This window comes from Balaenoptera physalus (assembly GCF_965194825.1).
Source record: "Balaenoptera physalus genome assembly, chromosome: 1".
In the NCBI taxonomy this organism is placed as follows: Eukaryota; Metazoa; Chordata; class Mammalia; order Artiodactyla; family Balaenopteridae; genus Balaenoptera; species Balaenoptera physalus.
The window spans coordinates 18,290,906-18,318,660 of NC_138882.1; the positions used below are offsets into that span (position 1 = coordinate 18,290,906).

General features: G+C 38.1%; 1 long non-coding RNA gene across 1 annotated transcript in view; it reads left to right on the forward strand.

The window, feature by feature from the left end:
* The first annotated feature begins 742 nt into the window (after positions 1-742).
* Positions 743-27,755, forward strand: part of LOC309644683 — a 126,952-nt gene continuing 99,939 nt past the window's right edge. Inside the window, exon 1 of the long non-coding RNA XR_014254555.1 lies at positions 743-10,134. This is a non-coding gene — a long non-coding RNA (uncharacterized lncRNA). The remainder of the gene's footprint in view (positions 10,135-27,755) is intronic.

Sequence of the window (27,755 nt, forward strand, 5' to 3'; positions counted from 1 at the left end):
TCACTCTCTGGCATCTGTTCTTTGCCCAGATAGCATGTGTTTAAAGGAGAGGCTGCTTAGGGGGTTCTGGCTTGCTCAGGCCCGGGGGGAGGGAGGGGTACAGAATGCAGGGTGAGCCTGTGATAGCAGAGGCCGGTGTGACATTGCAACAGTCTGTGTTCTCCTGGGGAAGTTGTCCCTGGATCATGGGACCCTGGCAGTGGCGGGCTGCACAGGCTCCTGGGAGGGAAGGTGTGGATAGTGACCTGTGCTTGCACACAGGCCTCTTGGTGGCGGCAACAGCAGCATTAGCATTTCATGCCCATCTCTGGTGTCCGCGCTGATAGCCGCGGCTCGTGCCTGTCTCTGGAGCTTGTTTAGGCGGTGCTCTGAATCCCCTCTCCTCATGCAACCCGAAACAATGGTCTCTTGCCTCTTAGGCAGGTCCAGACTTTTTCCCAGACTCCCTCCAGGCTAGCTGTGGCTCACTAGCCCCCTTCAGGCTGTGTTCACGCCGCCAACCCCAGTCCTCTCCCTGGGATCCAACCGAAGCCCGAGCCTCAGCTCCCAGCCCCCGCCCGCCCCGGCGGGTGAGCAGACAAGCCTCTCGGGCTGGTGAGTGCTGGTCGGCACCAATCCTTTGTGCAGGGATCTCTCTGCTTTGCCCTCTGCACCCCTGTTGCTGAGCTCTCCTCCGTGGCTCCGAAGCTTCCCCCCACCCACCCTCCATCTCCACCAGTGAAGGAGCTCCTAGTGTGTGGAAACCTTTCCTCCTTCACAGCTCCCTCCCCAAAGTTCAGGTCCCATCCCTATTCTTTTGTCTCTGTTTTTTCTTTTTTCTTTTGCCCTACCCAGGTACGTGGGGAGTTTCGTGCCTTTTAGGAGGTCTGACATCTTCTGCCAACATTCAGTAGGTGTTCTGTCGAAGTTGTTCCATATGTAGATGTATTTCTGATGTATTTGTGGGGAGGAAGGTGATCTCCACGTCTTACTCCTCCGCCATCTTGAAGGTCCCCCTGAAGGGGTTTTATAGATGTAACTGAATGCCCATCAGCTGACTGTTAATGGAAATTTAACAGAAGGAGAGATTTTTCTGGATGAGCCTCATCTAATTAGATGAGCCCTTTAATAAAAGGTCGAATGTCAGAGATGGGAGGAGTAGCAAATGTTATCCAGTTGGTTTTGAAGAAGCAAACTGCCATGTTTTGGAGGGGGTCATGTGACAAGGAATAGCAGGTGACTCTAGTAGACAAGAGCTTCAGTCTTCTAACCACAAAGAACAGAATTCTGCCAATAAATCTCAGATAAGATTTCAGCCCCAGCCAACACCTTGGCATTAGCCTTCTGCAACCCTGAACAGAGGATCTAGTTGGGCCATGCCTGAACTTCTGACCTACAGAAAATAGTTTCTTAAACTAGGAATGTAAGCTTCCTCCCATTTGGTAGCAGTTTATAGAGACATTTCCCCTTTTGAATGCGATGAGATAGGTGGTGATAGGAATAGTGTCTGAGCAGAGTCTGGAAGAATGTGAATAGTTGGATTTAATCCGAGCAACAGATAATTGTTTGCATCCAACATTTGGACTAGAAAATGAGAGGTGTAAGCACCGACTGCCAAAAGCCATCATCTGGGGTCTGGAACTTTTTCCAGCTCCTTGAGATATCATTCAAAACTATTTGAGTTCTTTGAAGGCAGGTCAAGATGGATACATTCAGTATGCTGACTCTCAAGTCAAATGAGGGCGAAAAGTTGAAGATGTCATCCCATTAACTCACACGAGTTCCAATAGTGATAATAGTAATAAAAACAATAGTTTCTGGTACTGAAGGAAAAGAATTGGGTCATAAATGAGTTAAATGCAAAAATTAACTATTCAGACTTTCTCTCCCCACTACACAACCCTGCGTATTAGATCACAAATATGAAGGGGGAAAAAGATTCTGTATTATATTCAGTGGCAAGATATTTGAATAAATGAATCTAAGTACATTTACACATTAAATTAGGCTGGTGTTTGAACTTTTCTAGAAACTCCAGGAGAGCAGCACTCTGCTTTATATGCCTCACCCTCTGTTCCCAGTGCCAAGAACAGTGCTTGGCAAATAATAGGCACTCAATAAATATTTGATGGCTGACTGACTTTCTGGAGAAACACATCCTAAAGCTGAAAATAATAACAAACTCTTAACCAAATGAAATCACTGAAATCTACAGCTGGCAAACCTCTTCTCCCTCTCTTTTTCAGGAGATTAATTGCAGTACTTAACATTTGTAAAGCATTTCTGACACATCAAAATGGCCAGAGGGGAATTTGTACTGAAAATCTAATCTATTATTACTAATAAATTGCCCTGTGGTCCCAACTATCCCCTAGGGATTTGGAGATGGGAGAGAAAGGGAAAGTCACTTTCAATGTTTTTCTCAATGTCTTAATTTGGGAAAACTCAGAAGTTTTTTCAGTGGTTCATTCTGAGGTCTGGGCAAAGGTTCAAGCCCATTCCTGAGTTATCTCAACTGATTCATCCTCCCCCGTCCAAAGCCAACAGTTGGGAAGGTTTGCAGCAGTACTCTGCCCTAACTGTACTTAGTGCTGAGAGGTTTTTAATCTTTTTCTTGTTGGTCTCCTTATCTTCTGGTGCTTCTCTGTCTCATCCCCTTTTCCAGAGGCTCCCAACATAATCAGCATCTCCTGCAGCTGATGACAGACACAAGAAGCAGATGGACAAAAAGGTTAATGGAAGGGGAATGGTAAGTCCAGATACAGAGAAAGAAGAGGCAACTGGAAGTTTAGCTGGGTTACACACAAGCAGAGATAGCTAGTAAAGGCTTCAAAGAACTCAGAAACAGGGTCGGAAAAAGGCTTTCTACAGGTCAGCGGGGCAGTCTCTCCACCCAAAGACAAATTACTGTCTCAGCAAATTAAAAAAAAAATTATACTAAAATTTCCCGAAGTGCTATTGGGTCTTTCTTTTTGTCAATGCATTTCTAGTAATTTGTCAGCTCCAACAGTTAGAAATTTTTTCCAAGTTGTGATTATCATTTGTTAGTGTAATGTTTCCTGCCCAGTATCCATTCTTTCTTATTCTAACAAGAGAACCCAGATTTGATTTTGGAGAATGATTTCTCTGCCATTGAGTGGATTCTTGGTGAGACTGTCAATCAGAATATTCATGGCCAAGTATGTGATCTATGGTGAACACATTTTGGATTCTTTCTCTTTGGGGTTGGACAATGGAGTGAAACAAGGATTAAATTAAAAAATGATTGGAGCTGTCTCAACACAGTGGTGGTACTCAGAGAAGACCAGCAAGAGTTTTTGCCATGTAGAAGGAATCTCAGAATATCAAGTAGAGTTCCCTGTGCAGTACAGTAGCTCCTTGTTGATTATGACCTAAACGGGAAAACAATATGAAAAAGAATGGATATATGTATATATATAACTGAATCACTTTGCGGTGCACCTGAAACTAACACAACATTGTAAATCAACTATACTCCAATATAAAATAAAAATTAAGTTAAAAAAGAAAGAAAGAGAGAGGGAATATCTCAGAGTTGCCCTGGTTTCTTTTCAAGTTTGTTATCTCTCCAGGTATGTGCCCTACTCCCTATCCTTCTGACAAATTTTCTTTCACTTAAGTTGGATGGAGTTAGTCCCTGTTGCTTACCACCAAAGACCCCTAACAGATAGTCATGTATCCAGCTTATTCTTGTTATGTGCTATTCTTGCAAGGAAATATGTAATGACTGATAACATGGGTGTATAAGTTCTTAGACAATAGGATGAAGAAGACAAAAGATACTAAACTGACGAAAGTTATGGTGGCCCAAACTCTGTTTACTTGTGCCGTCCTGTATCATCACAAAACTTTCAAAGTGGCATGATTACAGCAGTTAAAACACCCCCATTCTACACAAGTATTACTTGTGGTTCTAGTTCGTAAATTGAGCCTATATAGATTAATATCAAGCATAATTTCAGTACACGTTTCCTTTTTACAGAGGGAACAACAGGCTTACTTCTGAAAGAAAACTGAGTTCAAATGTTTTCGTTGAGACACAAGTTCTAGTTGCGAGGGACATGGATTTTTATGCCTAGGTCTCTAACAACTCAGTTTTTGTCATCGCCCCAGAGTCAGTGCCTAAGGCAACTGTGGAACTTCCTGCATCCTTGGAAAAATGGCATGAAAAAAATTATGGGTAAACAATTAGCATATTTAATATTGTGAGAGAAATCTTTCTGACTTGTGATGTCTTAGGAAGGCTTTGTGATCAAGGTGGGACTTGATTTGGAATTTAAGTGACGGATAGCATTTGAAAAGACAGAAGTAGGAAGGCCTTCCAGGTATAATGAATGGAGTTAGCAAAAGCATTTAGGTAGAAAAATAAAAGACACATCTGGAAGACAGTGTATAAGACAGCAGAAAGAGCCAAGGTAGAGGAATTTTTAGAGGAAAAACAGAGAAAAGTATGTTCAGATTGTATGGCCTTGAAAGTAAGGCTAAGAAGTTTGGATTTTATCAACAACTAGGCTCTTGTAAGTTTTAGAGTATAGAATTGAGGAGGTAGAATGATGCTTACAAAGGTCAATTTATTGTGGGATATAGATAATGAAAGCTTAGAGGAACTCATGTTAGAGATATTAAGGAACTGAATAAAGTTGGTAGAGGGTAAAGGTTGGAGGAAAAATATTATAACCCCAGGATATAATTTATGATTATCATTTGTTTTGTTACCAAATTCCTCCCACCAATTGGTTTTCTGATGGTTCTCCCATTTCTTCTTGAAGCAACGGATGGGAACATTTCAATTAATAGAGGATTGTAATGGCTTAGGATCCAAATATTCAAGGTTTTACTTTACTTTTGTTGATTGACCTATACTGGGTCAAGATGGACCCCAGGTGCTACAGTGGACCTAAGCTAGCCCAGTGGACAACTTCCTGCCCTTCTTCATTACTCTTTCCTTTAAACATTTGAAAGAAAATTCAGTAAAGTTACTATATCTCCTTGCGTGCTATCTTAGCTTTTCTTGGCCAGATGTCAGAAATTTAGACCAATTATTCTTCCTAGTTCTTACCCTTCCAATGAAGAGGAAAATAAATTTTGTCTTGCTTGTAATCCTCAGTCAGTCAGTAGTACTGACCTGACTACTGTATCAACAGGAATTCTAAGGGTGTGTCTGGGCTCAGTGGGGAAGTGCCATGTTTAAGAACAATGTCAGCCATATATGAGGAGATGGGGCCTCTCTGACTGAGGAACTCTGTTAGACTAGCAGGGTTGGTCTTACACTAAGTAAAGCATCATTTTCTTCACAATGTAAATAGGAGGTTCCAGGAAAGCCCTAGCATCCCCAAATATCCATTCAAATATTCCTGGGAGAACTTAAAGTTGAACTAATTCATCTAAAGCTTAGAAAACTTACACCTTCTCTCTTATGTGCATGGGGTGGGAGGTTAAGATCTCTGGGTCTGAGGAAGAAGAGGGATTTTCATCCTGGAAATTAAAATGGAGTTGGACTTGCTTTGCAAACAAGTTTTTAATATGATGATTTTCTTTTCTAGATCAAAATGTGGGGACACTATTTGACAGGGAATTTTTTTTACTCAAAAATTAATTTATATTAACAATTTAAAAAATCATAGTGATTAAGTCCCATTTAGTAATTAAAATAATTGAATAATAGGCAGTTGAGACAGTCCATGAAAATCAAAACATCTGTTTAACAAATGAGAAAGACAAACAGTATTAGTTTGACACGTACAAGAGATCATGAATATTATTTGACTTGGATTTCTGAGGCATATAATGATTTTCCTGCCCATTGTTTGTTATTTTGATGGATAGCCTTGTTCATACTTTAGAATTCTGAGATCAACAAGGAAAACCTATAGTTTAAGTGAAACTGCATGTGGCCAGATGTAAGTACTCAGTGATACAAATGGTTAAACTTTATCAAAAGCCAATATTATAAATCTTTCTAAAACAGACTGATTGGAATTGGAGATTTATATTATGAAAAGTACAAATTGTTACAAAAAGAACATTTTCATTTTTGAAGGTTAAGTTACATTCAAATGATTATTTTTTTGATATAGGACTTGGAATGAGCCAGAGACATGAGAAGGACATGATGCACATTGAAATCCGTCAGAAACAAGGGGAAAAAAATGATCTTTATGAAGACAAAATAATTCTTTGTAAACTCGGGTTCAAGTTACAAATATTTGAGTAATACAGAACATGTGTCTGTTCTAATAGTTCAACCACAGCCTAATAATTCAACCACAAATCACAGGTATTGTCATGGTAGCAATATGGTTCTTAGACGCCTACTCCATAAGTAGCACCAAATTTGGAGACTTTCATCGTAATTGCCTGGATTAATAAAATATTTCACAAAATCAGTTATCATCATCAAGAAACTTTAATGACCACCTACAATAGACAAGAAACTCCATTTATACTCAGTTTAACAAGAGCCTATATACCTAAATGCCTTGTTTAGATAATGGCAAACATGTTTTTAAAATAAATCAGTTTGCAGATAATAGGAAGGGGAACAATACCATAACATCCAAACCAAGATTAGCTCACCAGAGTGTTCATAGAAATGCTTGTTTTAAAATGATAAATACTGTTCAGTCATGTTAAAGGCAATCCAAAATGTTTTTTTTTCTAGGGTACAGTGGTTGGGCCACTTGGTTTTGTTATTTGACACCCTCCTGGCCTGGGTTCCATACCCCACACCCTCTTCCCACTCCTCCCCCTGCCCAGCTGGTGTCTGGGTGTGGGGCTGAGGAGAGACGATTGCACAACACACAGCAAGAAAGGGACAGGCTTTGGCAACAGGGCCCCCAGAGATCCAATCCAGCTGCTGTAAAAGGAATCTTATGGCATGTCCCCACCCCACCCTTGACGAAATCACAAGTGATCTTGGAAAAGTTACAAGACCAACTTGCTGATTTGTGCAGATGTAGTGAATGCAGACAGCACAGCTTGCAGCATAAAGGGGGAACAAGGAGCTTTTAGGACCACCTCCACCATTACAGTGTTTCCGTGACCATGGGCAAGGAGTGAAACCCCTTCCGCTCAGTCTTAACTCAGAAATAGACACAAAAATAACTCTTCCCATTTCTAGAGGACATGTGAGAACACTCCAGAAATACAAAGGGAGTACCAAAATGTTGAACATTGTCATGAAGGAAAAATGAGAAACAAGAAGAGTTATGCATACCTCAAATAGATACATTTTAAATTCCAGGAAACTTTAAAAATAAAGTATGATAGGATGAATGTGGTATTGGAAATGTGACAATGTAAAATGAGAAACTCTGCCTATTATTATTGAGGCATCTGATTCAGTTATAATTCAACATGTGTGTATCTGGTAGATTTCAGATCACAGTCTCAGGCATCTCATTTGATCAATTGCAGCCACGTGAGGTGAGCAAGGCAGTCAACATTGTTGCCACATTGTAAATAAAAATACTGAGGTTCAGAGAGTCTTGGTGATGAAGCACAGCCAAGTAATACCAGGTTTAGAATTTAAAGTATTTAAGATGTTATTGGGAAAGCTGCATTAAGAATAGATATGTGTCCTGAGGAATATTTCTGAAGATTCTATCTGGGATTTCACTCTAAGATGTGAATCTGTAAGTAAGCCAGAGCAAGGAGGCTCATTTTAGAATTGGTCAATTGCTCTTTACAATGATTATTAGATTGTCAGGTTGAAATATATGTCTATAAAAATGGACTTTTTAAGGATATTTACTTAAGAAGAACCCACAAGAACAGAAACTACACAACCAATCGTAGTGTTTTATGTAAACCATTAAGATGCTAAATGTCTCCTCTAGGAGATTTTAGATGAGATGAAAATGAAGGTGTGCCCCACAGAAGAGTAAGCAGGAACATTCTTTGATTGAAGGCACTCTTTTTTCCTTTGCCTTACTCCCCCCTCTCCCGGCCCAAACTTTTAGTTTGAAATCATTGTCAAATGTACAGAGAAGTTGAAAAAAAAAAAAAAAAAAAAACTGTTGTGATAGCCCGTATCCCAACCCATTTGTGAACTATTTGTAAATTTGTTGCAGATAGTATAACATTTCACTTCTAAACATGTCAGTTTGTATCTCCAAAAAATAAGACACTTTTTTCTATATAACCTCAATACTCTTATCACATCTAAGAAAAATAACCATATATCCTTAATATCATCCAATATCCTCCATATTCAAAACTTTCAGATTGTCGACAAAACCTTGTCTGTAGCATTTTTTTTCTGAAATACAATCCAATCAAACTTTACACATTGCATGTGGTTATGTTTCTTTAGCTCTTTTTATATTGCAACAGTCCCCTTACCTTTTTTTTTTTAACTTTGACTTTTTGAAGAGACAACACCGATTTTCTTACAGAATGTCCCACATTCTAGATTTGTCTGCTTATTTCTTTGTGGTGAAGTTTAACTTGTAACTCTCCCCTTTGTTTCCATTAACTGGATGTGAGGTCCAAGGGCTTGTTTATATTTCAGTTAAACATTTTCAGCAAAATAATCCACAGATGATGCTATGCCCTTTATATTGCACAATGCCAAGGGGTCCTAATAGTGATGCTAACTTTGATCATATGATCCGATGGGACCATGAGATATTTCTATAGTAAAGATACATTTTTCCCTTTGGATTGGCAAGTCATGTGTGAAATGATATATTTTAAAAAAAATTTTTATTGGCATATAGTTGCTTTACAATATTGTGTTAGTTTCTACTGTACAGCAAAGTGAATCAGTTATATGTACACATATATTCCCTCTTTTTTAGATTTCCTTCCCATTTTGGTCATCACAGAGCACTGAGTTCCCTGTGCTATACAGTAGGTTCTCATTAGTTATCTATTTTATACATAGTAGTGTATATATGTCAATCCCAATCTCCCAATTCATCCCACCCACTCTTCCCCCCTTGGTATCCATAAATTTGTTTTCTACATCTGTGTCTCTAGTTCCACCTTGCAGATAAGTTCATCTGTACCATTTTTCTAGATTCCACATGTAAGCAATATTATATGATATTTGTTTTTCTCTTTCTGACTTACTTCACTCTGTATGACTGTCTCTAGGTCTATCCATGTCTCTGCAAATGGCACAATTTTGTTCCTTTTTATGGCTGCATAATACTCCATTATATATCTATATCTATATCTATATCTATATCTATATCTATATATCTATATCTCACATCTATATATATATATATATATATATATATATATATATATCACATCATATATATATATACACATCACATCTTCTTTATCTATTCCTCTGTTGGTGGACATTTAGGTTGCTTCCATGTCCTGGCTATTGTAAATAGTGTTGCAATGAACACTGGGGTGTATGTATATTTTTGAATTATGGTTTTCTCTGGGTACATGCCCAGGAGTGTGATTGCTGGGTCATATGGTAGTTCTATTTTTAGTTTTTTGAGGAACCTCCACACTGTTCTCCATAGTGGCTGTATCAATTCATATTCCCACCAACAGTGCAGGAGAGTTCCCTTTTCTCCACATCCTCTCCAGCATTTATTGTTTATAGATTTTTTGGTGATGATGGCCATTCTGACTGGTATGAGGTGATATCTCATTGTAGTTTTCATTTGCATTTCTCTAATAATTAGTGATGTTGAGCATCTTTTTATGTGTTTGTTGGCCATCTGTATGTCTTCTTTGGAGAAATGTCTATTTAGGTTTTCTGCCCATTTTTTCATTGGGTTTTTTTTTGATATTGAGCTTCATGAGCTGTTTGTATATTTTGGAGATTAATCCCTTGTAATGATATTTGACATTATGAGACCATTTGGTTCCCTAACAAACAACATTCAATCTAATAGTTTTAGTAGCCTTTCTTGATCCTTGCACAATGGTGATTTTCTAATTCTGTCATTCCACCTACATTTCGAAGCTCACACTATTCTTTGTAAAGAAGCACTTTCTTTAAGCTTCATTTTATAAAAAAGAAAACGACAGAATAAATACTTGATTCTTTCCTTTAGCTTTTGACCTTCAAGAAGGGGTATAATAAACTGGATCACTTTGCTGTATACCTGAAACTAACACAATGTGGCTAATCAACTATACTCCAATATAAAATAAAAAGTTAAAAAAAAGAAGGGGTATAATAAGGAAATGTTAAAAGTTGAAAAACACCTCTAAAGTGCTCAGAAATCCGGAATTTTTTTAATAATCTGCAATTAGCTCAAAACGGCAGTATTACTATGGGTAAAGTTTAGAGATGCTCCATTAGAGATGCATAAAAGCCAGCCAGAAGAGGGTTATTAACTACAGTCTATTTGCTTTAGAGGCCATTTGGATCTAGGCAATCAAATAGTTAATCTTCTATTTGGGAAGATATTAAGGAGAGGTGAAATCTAACATTATGCTTAAAAATAGAGAGACTAAAACTGTTTCAACATGGTAGAGAAATTCGGCCAAAAGTCGCCGCTAAGTGCAACTGTACCAGGTGGTGAGAACGTTTCCCCCATAGCTGGGTACTGGGGAAGGGACAGGAGAAGTAGCGTCTGATGTGACAAGAAATGAAGTGACTTGAGATCTCTCTTACTCTCCACTGGACTCTGTCCTCACCATCTCCTTTTTTACTATTTAAGTAAATTTGATTCATGAAAAAAACAGTTCGAAGGTTCCCAAAGAATGAAATAACTACAGATTTAATCTTCCTTTTTTAAATTTATTTGCTTTTACTGTAGGACATAAAAGACCTTTATTTCAATGCAGCCCACAATCCAGTGAGTAATTTCCCAGGCCAGGGCAAAGCCATCGAAAGTTCTGCGATGCCTTAGAAGATATTTCAAGGCTTTCCTTGCCTTCTCTGCCCATCCCACTCCCCGTTGCTTCCTCCCCCTGAAGACTTGTACTCAAAGCTTAGAGAGCTAATAAAACCTACTGAACATTCTGTCTTCCTTTGGAAAGTGCCAGGCACTGATTTTGTTCAAAACACCATAGGTGGTGACTATTTATTCCATGCTATTTGCCAGTCACTGGAATGGAAAACAGTGTGAGAAGAGAAAAACCCAAGAGACTACAGTGTAGGGCAGGCAGGAGGAGGTGGAGCTGGTCCCTTGGCTATAACCGTGTGCTCCATTACAAAAAAAGCAGCCAGAACTGCGGTTTTCAAATTTACAGTGAAAAAAAAAAAAACCACGCGTACTGTAGAGAGAGTGCTATAACATTCTCTCCCTCCCTGTCTCATTTCTTTCACCTTTTTTTTTTCCCCCAAAGAAATGGTGAGTTGAAAATATCACACTGTGTCAGACCAAAGAGTCCAATCAAAAGTAACTTCCAAGGATACGGGAAAGAGGCAATGAAGGGGCAGTCCAGGTGAGGCTGAAGGGGGGCAGTCTGACCAAGGAAAGACCACCTCAACGTTTCACTGTGGCAGCCCCACTTTGGAGAACAAGCAGCAAATGAGAGCCAGCGCAAATGTTAATGTAACAGGATAAGTGGAGGGAAGCTGCCCTTGGCAAGAGAACTAAGCCTGTTCGTTTTTATAATATAAGAGAAAGCAGGAGAGGGAGATTGTGGGCTCGCTCACCAGGTGCATTTTGCAAGCTTTCCCAGTTCCCTTTTCATTAATTCCTCTCATATTATTGCCAGAGGCTTCAAAGCTATATGGAACGAGGCTTGCCATCCTGCTGAACTCATTCTGACTTCTATTTGTATTGCATGGTTTGCCTACTTAAAAAAATTTTTTTTTATCAGTGGAAAATAAGAAGCATCTCAGAAATTAGTGAGTTTCAGTTGACAGGGGCTAGATTCAATAGAAAAGTTCTGGCGGTATTTTTGAGAACCTCTGTGTGCTTGCATGCCTAATGGTCAAGTGTAATGTATTGAAATTGTAGCATCTGTGTGCTGTCAGCTTTTATTTACTATTGTTTAAAAAATTAAATAAAAGTTTCTTGGGAAGATGTTTAGAAGCACTTCACAGTTTCTTTTCATATCAGTGTAGTGAGGTAAGTTTTTGTTGTTCTTTTTAATTTTTAGCCTTTGTCCTAAAGAATGTGGTTTCTCTCCAATATTTTTTGATACTTGCACCTTCGAACCTCACCGCATCCACAGACTGCCCCCCTAACTGTCAACTTTACCCCAAATCAGGAATTAAACATTCTGCCTTCATTTTCTCAGGGAAGCCATGACACAAAAGAAATGTAAAAAAAATGTCAGCCTATGGCTTTGGAGCTTCAAAATAAAAATTTCAAGTTCATGGAAAAACAATGTATGATGTGAAAGTTCTAAAAGTTTGGGTTTGGGAGATACCTAAAGCATTTGCCCAAGGGTAATTGGGTATAAAATGATCAGATTTTTAAAATCAGCCTTTTTTTTTTTTGGTTCTTAGCGTATATAAAGGTTCCATGAGAGAAAGGACAGATGCAAGGGGTCATTAACAGAGTTGGAAATTGGGATGGGTCCCTGAGAAGTAGACCTGTGTCCTGCTTTTCCCTCTTCTCCAGCAGTCCCCAGCTGGGGGAAATGAGAGTAGAGGCATGACTCTGCTCCATCTTCAGGTAAAGACCAAAGAGGCATCAAGACTGTAGCATCTCCCTGGTACACAGTGGTTCAGGAGGAGCAGATATATGTGGTAGGTCTGGTCAGAGAGGACTCAGGTAGCATGATATAGTTCCTTGCAAAAAATTATGGCCCAGACAGAGACCAATGTTTTCTACAAACTCCACATGAGCACAGAATCAGCTGAGACAGTCAAGGTCAAAGACCTAGTAGTGAATTCTGTAAACCCAGGACTGAAGTTAGATGGTACCTAATTATATCAGCAACCAGTGAAGACCAGTGATTTGTGGGAATGTGTGTACCCTGATAAGAATTCCACAGTCATCTATGGGATTTAAAAGTCAGTTGGATAACAAAGAAAAAAGCACTCTCAAATACTCTCTAAAATTTCAAGAGCTCTAAAAATGATGGTACATTTTAGTTACACACACTCACACAAACACACACACACACACACATAGGTTGGTTGGGATGAGAAGCCACTAAACAAGTAAATACGACTGGAAATTTCCATCCATTCCATCCTTTCCCTCAGCTACACTGTTTTCATTTTCAGGACACGTAGCTTTTGTGACAAGCAATTATACAGTTGATATTTACATGTTCTTGTAGTACCTAGTCCAGTACTTATTCCAAACTAGGCTTTGCTGCTTCTAAGCTAAGACACAAAAACTCATGTCTGGGCTTAGCAGAGGTAGACCACTAAGAGGACAATAAAAACATTTCTTCTGGAAGACAAAAATTGAGGGAGAAAACAGGTACTGGGTTGATGAGAAGTAACTCTGAGTTTGGGAGAACACACAGTCAGCCTTCTAGTAAAGGTACCTGGAAATTTATTTACATCCTGAACTTTAATTCAAAACAGAACAAACTATGTGTCTATATCTATATCTATATCTATATATATATCTATATCTATCTATATCTATATCTATATCTATATCTGTCTATCTATCTCCATCTGCCGATCATCTATCCATGTATTTAATAGAGTGTTAAACCAGATTACTTTCCCTTGTGAATCTGTAAAACTTGGAACTGGCTTTCTCCACTATTAGTTGATGACCACACAGGAAAACTTATTTAATCTCAGAAACCTATAATTTTGAATGTAAACCTACTACCAAATGAGGGGGAAAAAACAACTCATTTTAAGGAAAAATAGTAAGTTTTTTGTTTTTAAAAATCATCTCCTGCATCAGATTTACTGGACTGTCATTTGATTTTAATAGTATATAATAATGTTGTATATTTCTTAAACTCTCTGAGTGTATAGGGTGATATAATGTGAGTGACAAAATGTTATTTTTCTAATTGCATTGTGAACCAGGAACACGAAATGAGATTACATTACATCAAGATAGTTCTAGAATAGACTTTAGGATAGTTTATAAAATCCTGGAAAGTGTTTTCAAACGAGGTCATGTGAATCATCAAGAAGGCAAATCCCTGAGATGGCAACACAAACAGTAAAACTGAATAAATGTTAGATACACAACCTTCTGGGGGGATTAGAAAATCATTATTCCTGGAAGAAGAGAGTTGAACAAATAACACCTCAAGACTCTAAGACTCCAGAATTTCCCAGAACTAGTCTTTGATGTGTTAGAACAGCCTTAATGGACAGAAGCCAACGACCTGGTGACTCTGTGAAATCTTTTCTATCATCAAATCTGTGATTTATAAGATAATGCCAAATATTCTGAAAATATTTGCAATATTTGGCTATTTTTCCATCAATGAAACTTATGGTTGATCTTTTCACTAAATGAATGCCAAATAAGTTTAAAATAATGGAGATGTTAATGTTTTTACTCATTGTGTTCATAGAACCTCTTTTAATCTTAATTCTAAAACTTCCTTGTTCTTTGTAGAAAAATATGGTCGAGTAAAAATTTCAAAAACTAATATCCAAAAGCAAGCTGACTTGAGAGAGTGAAATTCTTGTCCAACAACAATTTACTTTGCCTTTTTTTTTCTGCAGACATGTTGCTAGAAATGAGAAAGTTCAAATTGGCTGGAATTTATCATCAGACAGGAGTGCCAAATCTTATGTTTCTAACTTCTGTGATCAGAATTACCTGGGGAACTTTTTAAAAACTCAGATTCCTGGACCTCAATCCAGACCTCCAATCTGAATCTCTAGAGGGCTCAAAGCTCAATAATCTGCATTTTTAAAAAGATTGCCAGATAGTTTTGCATATACTAAATTTATGAAAAAAATGTCTAATAAAAATCAGGTTAGAAAATGTTTAGTCAGTCTCAGATCACATTTGAAATGAAATATGGAGGTGATAAAATTCTCTTTAATGTTTCAAATCACATTACAAACACTAGGGAGAGATGGGATCATAGAATGGACTTTAGGATGGGATCATAGGTATTTGTATAAATGCAGAGTTGTCTTCAAACTATGTCTGTTGTGTAAGAGTTTTACAATTTGTGCCCCAATCTTTAGAATTATCTTGCCCCCCTCTAATTTGTCAGCCTTTTCTTCTTCTTTTTCTTCACTCTATTTTTCTTACCGACTCACCTTTATAGAGTCTTTCCAAAGTATTCAATTTAAATTTCAAAAGTGTACAGTCTTAAATTGTACTTATATTTTATTGGTTTATGTAATAGTTAAAATACATAAATACCTTAAAAACACAATGGGCATAAATGAGTTTGGGAACAAATACAACTGACCCTTGACAACTAAATTGGCAATACAGTAAGCCCCCTACATACAAACAAGTTCCATTCCGAGAGCATGTTTGTATGTCCCATTTGTTCGTAAGTTCAACAAAGTTAGCCTAGGTCCCCAACTAACACAATCAGCTATATAGTACTGTACTCTAATAGGTTTATAATACTTTTCACACAAATAATACTTAAAAAACAAAACAAACAAACAAAAATAATGAAAACATTTTTAATCTTACAGTACAGTACCTTGAAAAGTACAGTAGTACAGTACAACACCTGGCACACAGGGGCTGGCATCGAGTGAACAGGCAAGAAGAGTTACTGACTGGAGGAGGGAGAGGAGGTGGGAGATGGTAGAGCTGAAGCATCGTCAGCAGTAGGAGACGGAGGGCAGGCTGCAATTTCACTCATGCCTGACGTTGATGGAACGCAGGTTCGCATCTTTGAAACTTTGAAACTTGAAGGTTCGTATGTAGGGGACTTACTGTAATGGAAATGTATGAGAAGTTGACCTTCAGGTGACAAGCATTCACTTTACCAATGAGTGTAGTTTGTAGAGAGAATGCTTAGAGAATTGGTTGACCTGGTCATTTAAGAGCCTATTGTATTATGATTCCCATTTAATACATGAGCATACCATGGCACTTAGAATAATCATTAGGACACATATTCTCTGTGTGACAGAGACAATTAACCAAGTCAGTCTAAGAGCAAGATCATGCCCCTTTCCAATGCTCCTTCACATGATGTTTTCTCTAGTATTGGCTTTAGTGGTAGTTGGAATAAGACACTTCGAGCCTCTTGGGATCGGAGGCACCTTGCAATCCTTCCATCCAATATGTACCTTGTCCCGTGGGCTCTACAGGGCCTAAAATATTCACTTTCACTCAGTTCTCTGGTTCTGTGACCGAGAGTCTCAAATGAAGTGCAAAATACATTAGCCGAGAGGGTAAGCATACTAAATCTTCAAACATAAAATGCTTGACCAATCCGCTAGGAGAAAACAGAGTTCTATGAAAAAAGAAATAAATTGCCAGCACATTTTGGTCACACGCAGCAGGCCTGGAAGCACAGGTGGTTGAAACCCTGAGCTAAGAGACATAAAGAGGGACCCAGGGGCCCAAGGAGAGGGGTGAGAAAGGGAGGTAAAGGAACAAAATCACTTTTCTCCATTTCATGCTGAAAGTAGGGCCTGACCTTTCCAGCCTCAACAAGACCTGATGTCTAAGGATCCAAAACTTCTGCCGTGAATTGGCCAAATTAAAGAAACATCTCTTGGCATAAAAACTCCGTTGACTTTTTTTTTTAATTAATTTTTATTGGCGTATAGTTGCTTTACAATGTTGTGTTAGTTTCTACTGCACAGCGAAGTGAATCAGCTATACGTATACATATATCCCCTCTGTTTTTGGATTTCCTTCCCATTTAGGTCACCACAGAGCATTGAGTAGTGTTCTCTGAGCTATACTGTAGGTTCTCATTATCCATTGACTTTAGGATAAGTCTAATCCTTTTGAACTGACCGACGGTCTGCAGCATCATCTAATGCTGTCTACGTCTTCAGCATCATCCTTCCCCAAATTCTCACCATTTCAGACATAAAACTGACCAAATAGTCCATAGATCTCAAGGAGTCTTCAAAAGAACTTGTTATAACTTCTACCAAAGAGCTGTTATCTTTGTAACTAAAGTCAGAAGTGCTTCTGGAAATCTTTTTTTTTTTTTTCCTGGATGCCCAGAACTTAAACTTAGGACTTTCTAAGATATTATCAACTGTTCTTACTAGAAATTTAGCATCAGGTTAAAGAAGGATAAGAGCATCTAAGTTCCTAGGTTTTGCTCTGTGCAAGGCACCCTTGTAAGCATTTTGCATACTTAATCCTCAGAGTCACCCAATGGAGAAAGTACTGGTATTATCCCCATTCTACAGATGAGATCAAAGAGGTTAAGCAAATCACTTAAGGCTACATAGTGGGTAAGTGGCAAAGATGGGCTCCAGATGGGCTACTCAGTATGCTAATAATTCAACGTGGCATTATTTACAAGACTTCTTATAACTTAGATTTTCAACAAGAGAGGATGGAGTTGGTAGATGATAAACTGAGGCATATTAAAAATTTTAAGAGCAAAAATTGATTTGAGTTGGGCAGTGCCAAACCAAAAGTGATTAGGAGCACTCAGCCTACAGGAGCCAGCGGAAGAAAACTTACACAGAGAAGGTACAAAAGCAAAGAAAGGAAATTACTTGATTGGCTGTTATAAAGCCTAGTTGTCTGTTTGTGACTGGTTGTCCTCAGATTTTGATTTCCGTAACCTTGAGGCATCTATAGGCTTAGATTTTGGTTTGCTTATGTAGGTTACCAGGACATTAGTGCCACCCCAGTCGAATGGCCTACTTGTTTAATTAATGTAACTGGGTACATAAATTATGGCTCCTCTATGCAATTGAAAACCATATAGCCAGCCATCAAGTAATGTAGAAGTGTTTTAGTTGACATGGAAAGATAAAAATAAGTTTCAAAGCCATAGAACAGTATGCATCAATCTTTATTAAAAAAGACACATAACATTGTGTAATGTATATATTTTTAAATGAAAATGTAAGCATATAATCAATTTATAAATATTAATAAAATCTAAAAGGACATACACCTAAACGTTAACAGTGGTTATATGTAAGTGATGGGAGAATGGGTATTTTTTACCTTTTTGTTTAAATGTATTTCCCACTTTATTACAATAATCACAAATTGTTTAATTGAAAAAGTTAAATAAAGTAAAAATAAAAAGGGCATCGCTAAAAATAAGTGGGTTTGTATTAAAAATGGAGTTCATTTGTGTTAAGGTGGCAATAAACTTGGAGTTTATATTACAGAATTGCAGACTAACAACCTTGATGGAAAATGTTCTTTATGTGCCCATGGGAAACCCCAGAGAGAGGCCTGGGAGTTGGGTGATATCCCCAGCTATGACTGAGTTTTACAGACTTGCTGGACCCTGGTATCCCATGTAGGCATTCACTTTCCTAGACATCATATCTCATAAGAGATGGAAACAATCGTTCTAAATTTAACTGATTGGAAAACAGGAAGAAACTTAGACAAGTCCATTGTATAAAGAACTGTAATCTATGAAAAGCACAAAAGCCCATTTTATTATGGAATGCCCACAGTGGAATTCTTTTAGGGCACAAAAGTATCCTTGTCACTGACCCTTTACAATACTCTGGAAAAAGTTTTTAATTTTCTCAACATTAAAAAAATAGAATCATGTGCTTTTTGCCTTGATACTTCAAGAGGAAAAAAATAATTAGAAAACATGGAAGAACCATTTATTTCTGTAGTATGTGAAAGGGTGGTTACTGTTTGGCTGCAGTTGTGATGTGGTCTTTGACTTTATAAGGAAACTTGGATATCCGTAGGGTCAAAAGAAATCCTCAGTGAGAGAAGAACAATGAATAAGGGTTCTAGACTGAGTTTGAACCTAATCCCAGTTCCATTTGTAAATACCTTCCTTGAAAATGCTCTTCCCTTTTAGATTTCCAGACATGGCACCATCCTGGCCTGACCCATTTTTGCCTGTTTTATTTTCTCTTTTTGCCCCATCCACAACATGTCAGAATATCCCAAGGCCCTCTCCTCAGCCCCCTATTCCTTTATCTCCTCTGGGTTATATCTCACCTACTGTTTTGCCTTCACGCGTGCACAAGTAATTGTCAAATTGATGTTGTTAGTCCTGAGACAGTCAAGGAAGCCTTCCTGGAGGCGGCAGGTTTTCAGAGATAGGAAGGATTTCAGTTGGGAGGACATGGACAGGGGAAAGGAACCTCAGATAAGGGGAACACTATTAACTGAAGCACAGAGATAAAGAAATTCCAGGCATGTGAGGGGGACTGCTAGTTTGATAGGAAACTCATTCATTGACTCTTGGAAACATCACATTTTATTTTTTATTTATTTATCTTTTAAAATTTACTTTATTGTAGTATAGTTTATTTACAATGTTTAATTTCTACTGCACAGCAAAGTGATTCGGTTATAATATATATACATTCTTTTTTCATATTTTTTTCCATCATGGTTTATCACAGCCTATTGAATATAATGCCCTGTGCTATAAATAAATAACAGTAGGACCTTGTTATTTATCCATTCTATATATACCAGTTTACATCTGCGAATCCCAAACTCCCATTCTATCCCTCCGCCAGCCCCCCTCATCCTTGGCAACTACAAGTTTGTTCTCTATGTCTCTGAGTCTGTTTCTGGGTAAAATCACATTTTAGAGCAAGGATTTTATTTCCTTTTATACTTCCTTGTTCCTTTCCTTGTTTCTTTGTCTCCAAGCACCTGCCTGGATAAATAAATGTTCCTGACCAATTTGAACTTCTTTTACTCATTGGTTGTCTCTCTCACTTCTATGTGCCTAAGACTGAGCCATCAAGGACAAATCTTGATCTTTCCCTGCTGACTGTTCAGACAGAGCTCATTTCTTTTCCTGGTCCCTAATTAACCATTAGGATTAATTCACCATTTAGAGTCATTTGCTCTTATAACATGTTTTTTTGTTTTGTTTTGTTTTGTTTTGTTTTTGTATAACATGTTCTTTTACTCACAATTTTTAAAACACAAAATTTAAAAATTTTAAAAAGAATAGATACATGCATATGTATAGCTGAATCACTTTGCTATACACCTGAAACTAACACACTGTTAATCAACTATACTCCAATATAAAATAAAAATTTAAAACTAAGAACCTTACACTTGGTTTTCTAGGCAATGGGAATGCCATTAATGCTGGTGAAGTGAATGTACGAATGGACACGGTTGTCCTTTGTAGCCCTGGTACTTTGTCTCAGGATCTAGGGATGATGGAAAATGTGCTTATGGGACAATTACTGCAAGTGATTCCCAGCATCCCAGGAGACCCAGAGCAGATCTCTGAAGAAACCTGCTAGGATTAGTAAAAGAAAAGAAAGGCTGATGGAAAATTTCCCTGTTGAATGAATTTATAAACAGAATATAAATAAAAACTCTCAATATTTCTGTGTCTGGGCATCGCATACCATCCCCGCCCCATTACACTGAATAAATCTGTGGATGAAAAAAACTGAATGAATCTTAAAAAAAAAAAAAAACCTGGAGCTAGCAATGCCCCAGTGACACATCATATATGGCCTTATATATTGTACTTACTTAGCTTATTTTAGCCCGTAGTTGAACCAACAGGACGCTTACATATTTCTCTTATTGTGTTGTTTTAGAACATAATAGTCAAAGGCCAAGTCAGTTGAACTTGCTTGGTGCAGTATTCTATACAACCCCAGGCTGAAATAGATACCTCATAGATGCTTTTTGACAATTTTGATAATGTATGATCCAATCTGCATAAAGAACGTTCAGTTTCATGGGGAAAAAAATATCATTTAACCTTGGAATCTCACACTTGGGAACTTATTTTAAGGACTTTGTTAGGTGGGGAGGGAGGAAGGAGGAGAGGGAGGGAGAGGGAACAGGAGCAGCGTGAGGGGGCGGGTGGGAAGGGGCTGGGATGGGAGGGGAGGAGAGGGAGAGAAATTTCTTGAATGAAGATGTTCACTAAGGAGTTATACATTTTCCAAAAAAATGTTTGAAAGCTAATATGTATTGAGCTCTTCTTAAGTGCCAGACACTGTTTTAAATGCTTTATATGCATTAGCTCATTTAGTCTTCCACAATAACCGCATGACGTCAGTGTTATTAGTACCACTTTACAAATGAGGTAACTGGGGCACATAAAGTTAATGTAACATGCCCAGGGTCACACAGTTGGTAAATGTCCAACAATAGTTAAGTACATTATGTTACATCAACTCAATGGAACTATTTTTAATGATCATTATAAAAACTAAAGAAACATTAAAAAATTCTTATAAGTTTAGTGAAAAATTCAACTATGATATTATATATACATAATGCGTTGTGACATTTAAAAATTGTAGACCTAAACTATGTGAGTCTAGGAAGGAGAAAAAAAATGATTGATATATTAGGATGATGGATTTGGTGTTGTTTAGTTCTTTCAGTCCAAGTTATTTTTAATGTAATTTTGTGAGTTTTAAAAAGTAATTACATAAAAGTAGGATAAATGTAAAGGGCAGTTAGCTTATTCTATGGGAGAATACCTTGTGCTTCTGTAACAGTTCTTGAGAATGGTATTATAACATTCTAGATCTATCTCTTCTTAATCACTATGTTTATCCACTATGCACTCTTCTAGATATCTATTCTCTCTTGGAAAATGGAAAAAAGAGATTGAAAAGACAAAGGTTTGACCCCAAATTTCATTTTTGTCTTTCTAATGTCTCTGAAAACTGCTTTGCTTACTGTTTTATTTGTTAAGAGATACAAGAACTTAGGCTCTTACTTAAGGAACCAGGTTGAGGTAGCTAGCCAATGTAGGTCTTTGTCTAAAATGGACAGAAATACTGCTTTTATCAGCCACTTCATTTTGCTCTGTGGATGCATTGTTTGTTGTGAAAGGAGGGGGGAGAAACAACTTAGCTGTTGAAGCTTCATTGCATGCCTGTTGGGAAGTTTGCTATGTAATATATCTGACATTCTTTGGGGCAAAGACAATTATGGCTTTTGTTCCCCTCCCCACACACACAAAGGAAAAAGTTTAAAGGGAAAAGTACCAACAAACAACAGGAAATAGATTTTATATGATGCCAGAAGGAAAGTCTTCACTTATTTGTATTACAACGAGGCATAATCCAAAATAACAGAAAAGCAACATCCATAAATTGAAATGGGCAAAGACTCTTAAAAGGATAGCAGCCATTTAATAATAGCCTTTAAAATAATTCAAGGGAACCGGGGTGCAAAAGCAAACTCTACACCCACGGTTGCAAACCTCTGGTTCTACAGGAGAGGCAAGCATATCTGTCTCCCCACACATCTGGACTTCTCTTACCCACGCCTCCATGCCTTAGACCAACATTCACAAAAGCTATGGGAATAACCTACCATCTAATAGGAGGCTTTCCCACTTGCATGTCGTATGAAATCATAAATCCTACATTATTTCAGATGAACAGTGAAAATGGAAACCTTTAAAGTTTGTACTTTCCACAGGAAGTCTCAATCCTCCGTGAACAGATGATTTTGATTTTGGAGTACACAGTGGGCCTTTAACTTCAGCTTCAGGGAGATGTTAAATTCCAAGACTCCTTCACTATCCTAAAGAAACAGCAATAAAATGTGTTTCGGGATTCAATTCCTTCAGCTTCAGAGGCTGAGATGGATGAACTAGTTTGGGGGAAATGAGACATGACCTAACCCCTTGCCTAAACAAAAAATGACTCCACATTGAACTTTTCACAAAGTTCACAATACCTTGCAATAGAAACTTTCTTAAAAAAGACATCTTGATTTTATGTTATACATTATCCTATTCCAATGGCGACTTGAAGTAGAAGACCTGAATTGAAGTTGAGAGAATGTTTGGATTCTTTTCCTCTTTCTCATACTGGTCAACGGTCCTGGAAGACCAATGAGGGGCAACTACTGAAGTTGTGAGCTCTGGAATGTTGAACCAAACTGTTCATAAGCATTAATTCAGTTAAAAATGAATCATCAGAGATATGTTTAAGCCTTTGTCTCAATAGATCCAAGATATGTTCTGACTCAAGCTATCTTAACATCAACTCATCTTAAAATTTCTTTTAATCTATAAAGTAACTCTTCAAGCCATGGGCATTGACCATATATGAATTGGAACTGACCACATAGAAGAAGTGGTCATTATTAAAATAAAGAAATGAAAACCTGCATAGATTATGCCCCCTTTTTAAATTTAATTAATTAATTATTTTATTTATTTATATATTATTTTTTGGCTGCATTGGGTCTTCGTTGCTGCGCGCAGGCTTTCTCTAGTTGTGGCAGGCTTTCCCTAGTTGCAGCGAGCCGGGGCTAGTCTTCGTTGTGGTGCGTGGGTTTCTCATTGCGGTGGCTTCTCTCATTGTGAAGCACGAGCTCTAGGCAAGCAGGCTTCAGTAGATGTGGCTCGCAGGCTACAGAGCGCAGGCTCTTTTTCAAGGAGTGAGTGATTATTTCATCATCCCTGCAGTCTGGTCTGTGAGCAAGAACCTGAACTATAAGACAAGTGACCTCTGTTATTGCCTGTGACCATGGAAGAGAGAAAAGGTCACTGGCTCTTACGAGGGGTGAAGCCATACATTTAACCCTTTCATTGAGGCAAAGACCACAGAACTGCCAGCTACCTGGGAGTTATCATTACACAGGAGCGAGCACACTTGGAGGCAGCTAGACTGGAGGTCAATTTCCAATGACATTTATATGAATCTGGTCAAGCTGCTTAATTTTTGAACCAATTTTCTCTCTCTTTTTTTAATTCATAGAAGTGTCAGGTATCTACTTCATTCTCTTGTAAAATGCCTACACATAATAGGTACTCAATAATACATTATATGATAGCTCCATCAGATCCTGGTGGGCTAAATCAGCCAGACATTGACAGAAACAAGCAACCATTCCCAAATGGTAGTGTGAATTTTTAAGAGGATGTTTGAGCTTCATTCAAGAAAGGCCTTACTTCCCTTGGTTGTTTTTAAAGGTCTGTCTTGTATATTCTTTGGCGACAAAGAATTCAAAGCGTGCTCAGAAATGGTGGAGATAAGAAGAAAAATGGAGGCAGGGAGTGAAAGGGAGACACTCGTTAGGAATTGATGGGCTCACTGACAATGAGAATCTGTTTGTGGGTTACAATTAGAGGGAGGAGAGGATGATTGAGTGCCTGTGAAGGGGAGTCAGCAAAGGAAAGCCAGGGAGGATAGGGACGATTCTTTGTAGGCGTCAGCATGGGTTGGGATGTATTATGGCTCTTAGTAGTCTTAGCAGTGACTATCTCATTATGAGGGAAGGACGGTGTGGGAGAAGATGAGTGATTAATTTTAAGTAAGAGAAGATAGTGTTTGATGTAGAGAGGATCAGAGAGACAAAGATGTAATACTGAGTTTCTAATTCAAAGAGACCATGTTATAGAAATCCCTAGTAAAGCTTCCCTTCCTTTCTTTTTAGAAAACAGAATGAGCTCACAGTGATTCTTCTAGAAAGAGGGAATCACAGAGAGGACAAAGGTATGCTGAACCCAAACCTGTAAATTCTATACTTTTTTTTTTTAAACATAAAATTAACGTGTCTATTCAATGTCTGGGACCGATCCGATACCTTCATCAATTCTTATGTCAGATGATCTGATAACAAATTTGACAAAAAGTAAATTTTAATAAAGCTGCATAGAAGTTACAGTGTTGTTCAATAAATTATTCTCTGGACTTTTCTAAAAGTTTGAGCTATTTCAGATGTTTTAAATACAAAGAAGAAAAGAAATGGTAAGTCTAAGAGACACACATGTTCTTGCAAGTTCAGATAATCCCACTGGGGAAGTGTTTAAGTAATTGATTTTGAGTAACTTTGGCCTGAAAGTGAAATCTTGCTGCTTTCCCAAGTAATCTGGGGACTGAATGGGAACACAGACGGTGGGATGGAAAATTTTAAAGACTTCACCCAAAATGCTCTATTCTTTTATTTCACCTTGTTGACTTGAACAAAATAAATCTCCATGCCTGTAATTCCAAGAAGCATCTGTTTCTTGTGGATATACAAGGTCTAAAAATGTAGAGCATATGTTTGAGTTGCACCAAGAAATATGCCCACATGAACTCAGGTAAACCTCAGACCTATCTACCTCCAAGGGCTTATGCCTGCGAGTCTGCCTGTAAAGTGCTTAGGAAAGACCACGCTCATGCCAGATGTCATTAGTGTCGTAATTTCTACTCTATTGGATTTGGTTATGTTGTCCTTTCTCATTTTCATGAGGGAGTGAGGAAGGAAGAACTCATAGTTTTCTCTCAGTCAACGCTGCTTTCTCAACCTCCAACCAAGATTTTCACTGTGTTTCAAGTAATTGTTTTGCTGCTTTGCAGACAGTATATAGCAGCTTGTTTACTGTAACTCATACCTTCTTTTCCTTAATAAGTGACTTCTTGGTTCCCCCATTTCTCCACCTCATAAGGGATGAGTCATAGTCTCCACTGGCCACATCATCAAACAGCTGTAATCAAAACCATATTATTGCAATGGGAGTCTTCTGGGTTAGTTAACGTTCTCAGCTTTATGTATCCCATTGGATGTAATTCTTACCTAAGTAACCTACTCTTTGTACATGTAGGGCAAGCTGTGCATTTACTCTGCATGACTGTAGCCATCTTCATTACACCAGATATATTTTACATTCAGAAGAAAAACATACTCCCTTTCAATCCCTATGTTATGAAAGACTGTTTTATTTTTTTTCGGAGGAAGTTCTTATCTCCCTCAAACTATTGAATGATGTCTTCAGAGAAAACATTAGAAATGTATTCTAGTAGAATCTTCACTGATGTCAGATGGATACAGGCTTCAATACAACTCAGTTGAAATACAGTTTCCATGTTGTACATCTCAAGTTACTATCTGAGTTTTTAACAGTAGCCATCTTTCAAAATGTGGAACCACAGTAATAACATTGTTTATTTAATCTGTCCTGGGATTATTTGACAATTCCCAAAGTGGATTTTTAGGAATTTTTAAAAAATTTTTTTAATGTATCGATCCTTGATCTACTTAATGAACCATCTTTGAGAGAGATTCAGGGTAGAGGTGGGTATGTAGTTCTCCTTTTTTTCTCTACTTCCCACTCTCAAATGAAGATTTACCAGCTTTATGTTCCAATCAGAACTGAAATTTCCCCAAGAACGGCGGCTGATGACTTCACTTGTGCCACTCTACGGAAAGAAAAAAGTGCTTAGTGGAAATATTAGTCTATTGCTGTTGTTAAAAAAAAAAAAAATCACCAATTTAGTAGCTTAAAACAATACAAACTTAGTATCTTATTCTGTAGGTCAGAAGTCTGAGTGTCCTTGACTGATGTCTCTGCTCAAGTTCTCCCAAGGCCAAAATCAAGATGTTAGCTGGCTACTCTCTTACTAGGAGGTTCTGGGAAGAATCCACTTCCAAGATCATTCAGATTGTTGGAAGAATTCAGTTCTAGGTGTTTGTAGTACTGAGGTCCCTATTTCCTAGCTGAATGTCAGGCAGGAGTCATTCTAGAGAACAACTGTACCCTTGGTTTATGGCCCCCTTCTTCCATCTTCAAAGTCAGCAACAGTGGGTGGATACCTTCTCATACTCAATCTCTGTGACCTCCCCAGAGCGCCATCTCTCCTGCTTTGGCTGAGGCTGCATCCCTCTGACCCCAGCACGAGAAAGTTCTTTGTCTGAAGGGCTCATATGATTGCTTACACCCACCTGGATAATCCAGGATAATCTCCCTATTTTAGGTCCATAACCTTAATTACACTGACGAAGTCCCTTTGGCCATGTAAGATACCATATTCCGAGGTTCCAGGTTTTAGGGAGTGGATATTTGGAAGGAGGTGTTATCTGCCCAACACATTGGGATAGTTTTCTCTTTCTGTGAGTAGTGTTAGCATCAGGATATGAGAACTTGAGAAAAATAGAATATTTTCTTCTGCTACTTTAGATGCCAAGAAAAACATCACCTAGGTAAACTGGTGACTCTGAAGGTCCTGGGGAAATTCTCATGATGACATTTTACAACACAGAAGTTCAAACTTGTGATTTTTTGAAATCAAAATAATTTTCATAATGCCTTTCTTAATAATACCTCTTCATAAGATACCGTGTTAAGACATAGACATTTTCTGAGGTGTTAAGAGGGATTTGAATCAGGTGTGTGAGACCTTGGTAAATAACATGTATTCTTTGTGTGAGGGGGTACTTTTTGATTCAAGAAAAGTCATTTTTAGCCACCAGATTTGGGACTGGAAGATGGTGGTATGTGTGTCTGAAGCTGAGATCTGAGAAAATTCAAACTGGTATTGAAGATGATGGAAAGGAAACAGGCACACTGGTCAGTTCTCCCTCAACTCGTATCAAGTATCAAAAGATACGAGTGTGGCTTAGCTGAAGGATACAACTGAGTGAACACCGGCCTGGCGTCCCTTGCATGGATGCATCCAGGGTGGAGATAATGAACAGCAGACCTGAGGCTCAGGCATTGGCCAGTTTTGAGGAGGAGGAGTCTGGAGCTAGGAGTTACTTGCCTTTTTTTTTTTTCTTTAGGCAATATCCAACTGACTTTTATTGAACCTTAAAAACAATGGCGGGCAATGAGAATATTGATGGAAATGCATTCCCTTCATAATTCTCAACTTCAAACGTTTTGATATCCTACCACCATCTCCTATTTGTCAGGCTCATTCTCTCCAGTAGTTGGACTCCAATAAGAGCTCCTTGGCCTTTATCTTTCCCCCAAACGTCCCCTTCCCCCCATAGTAGTTGGATGCATGTTCAGGGTCTACATCTTGACCTTCTTATTGTTCATACTTAGGTAACTCCCCTTTATCTACTCCTGTACTGCAGGACCTCAGACTTTTC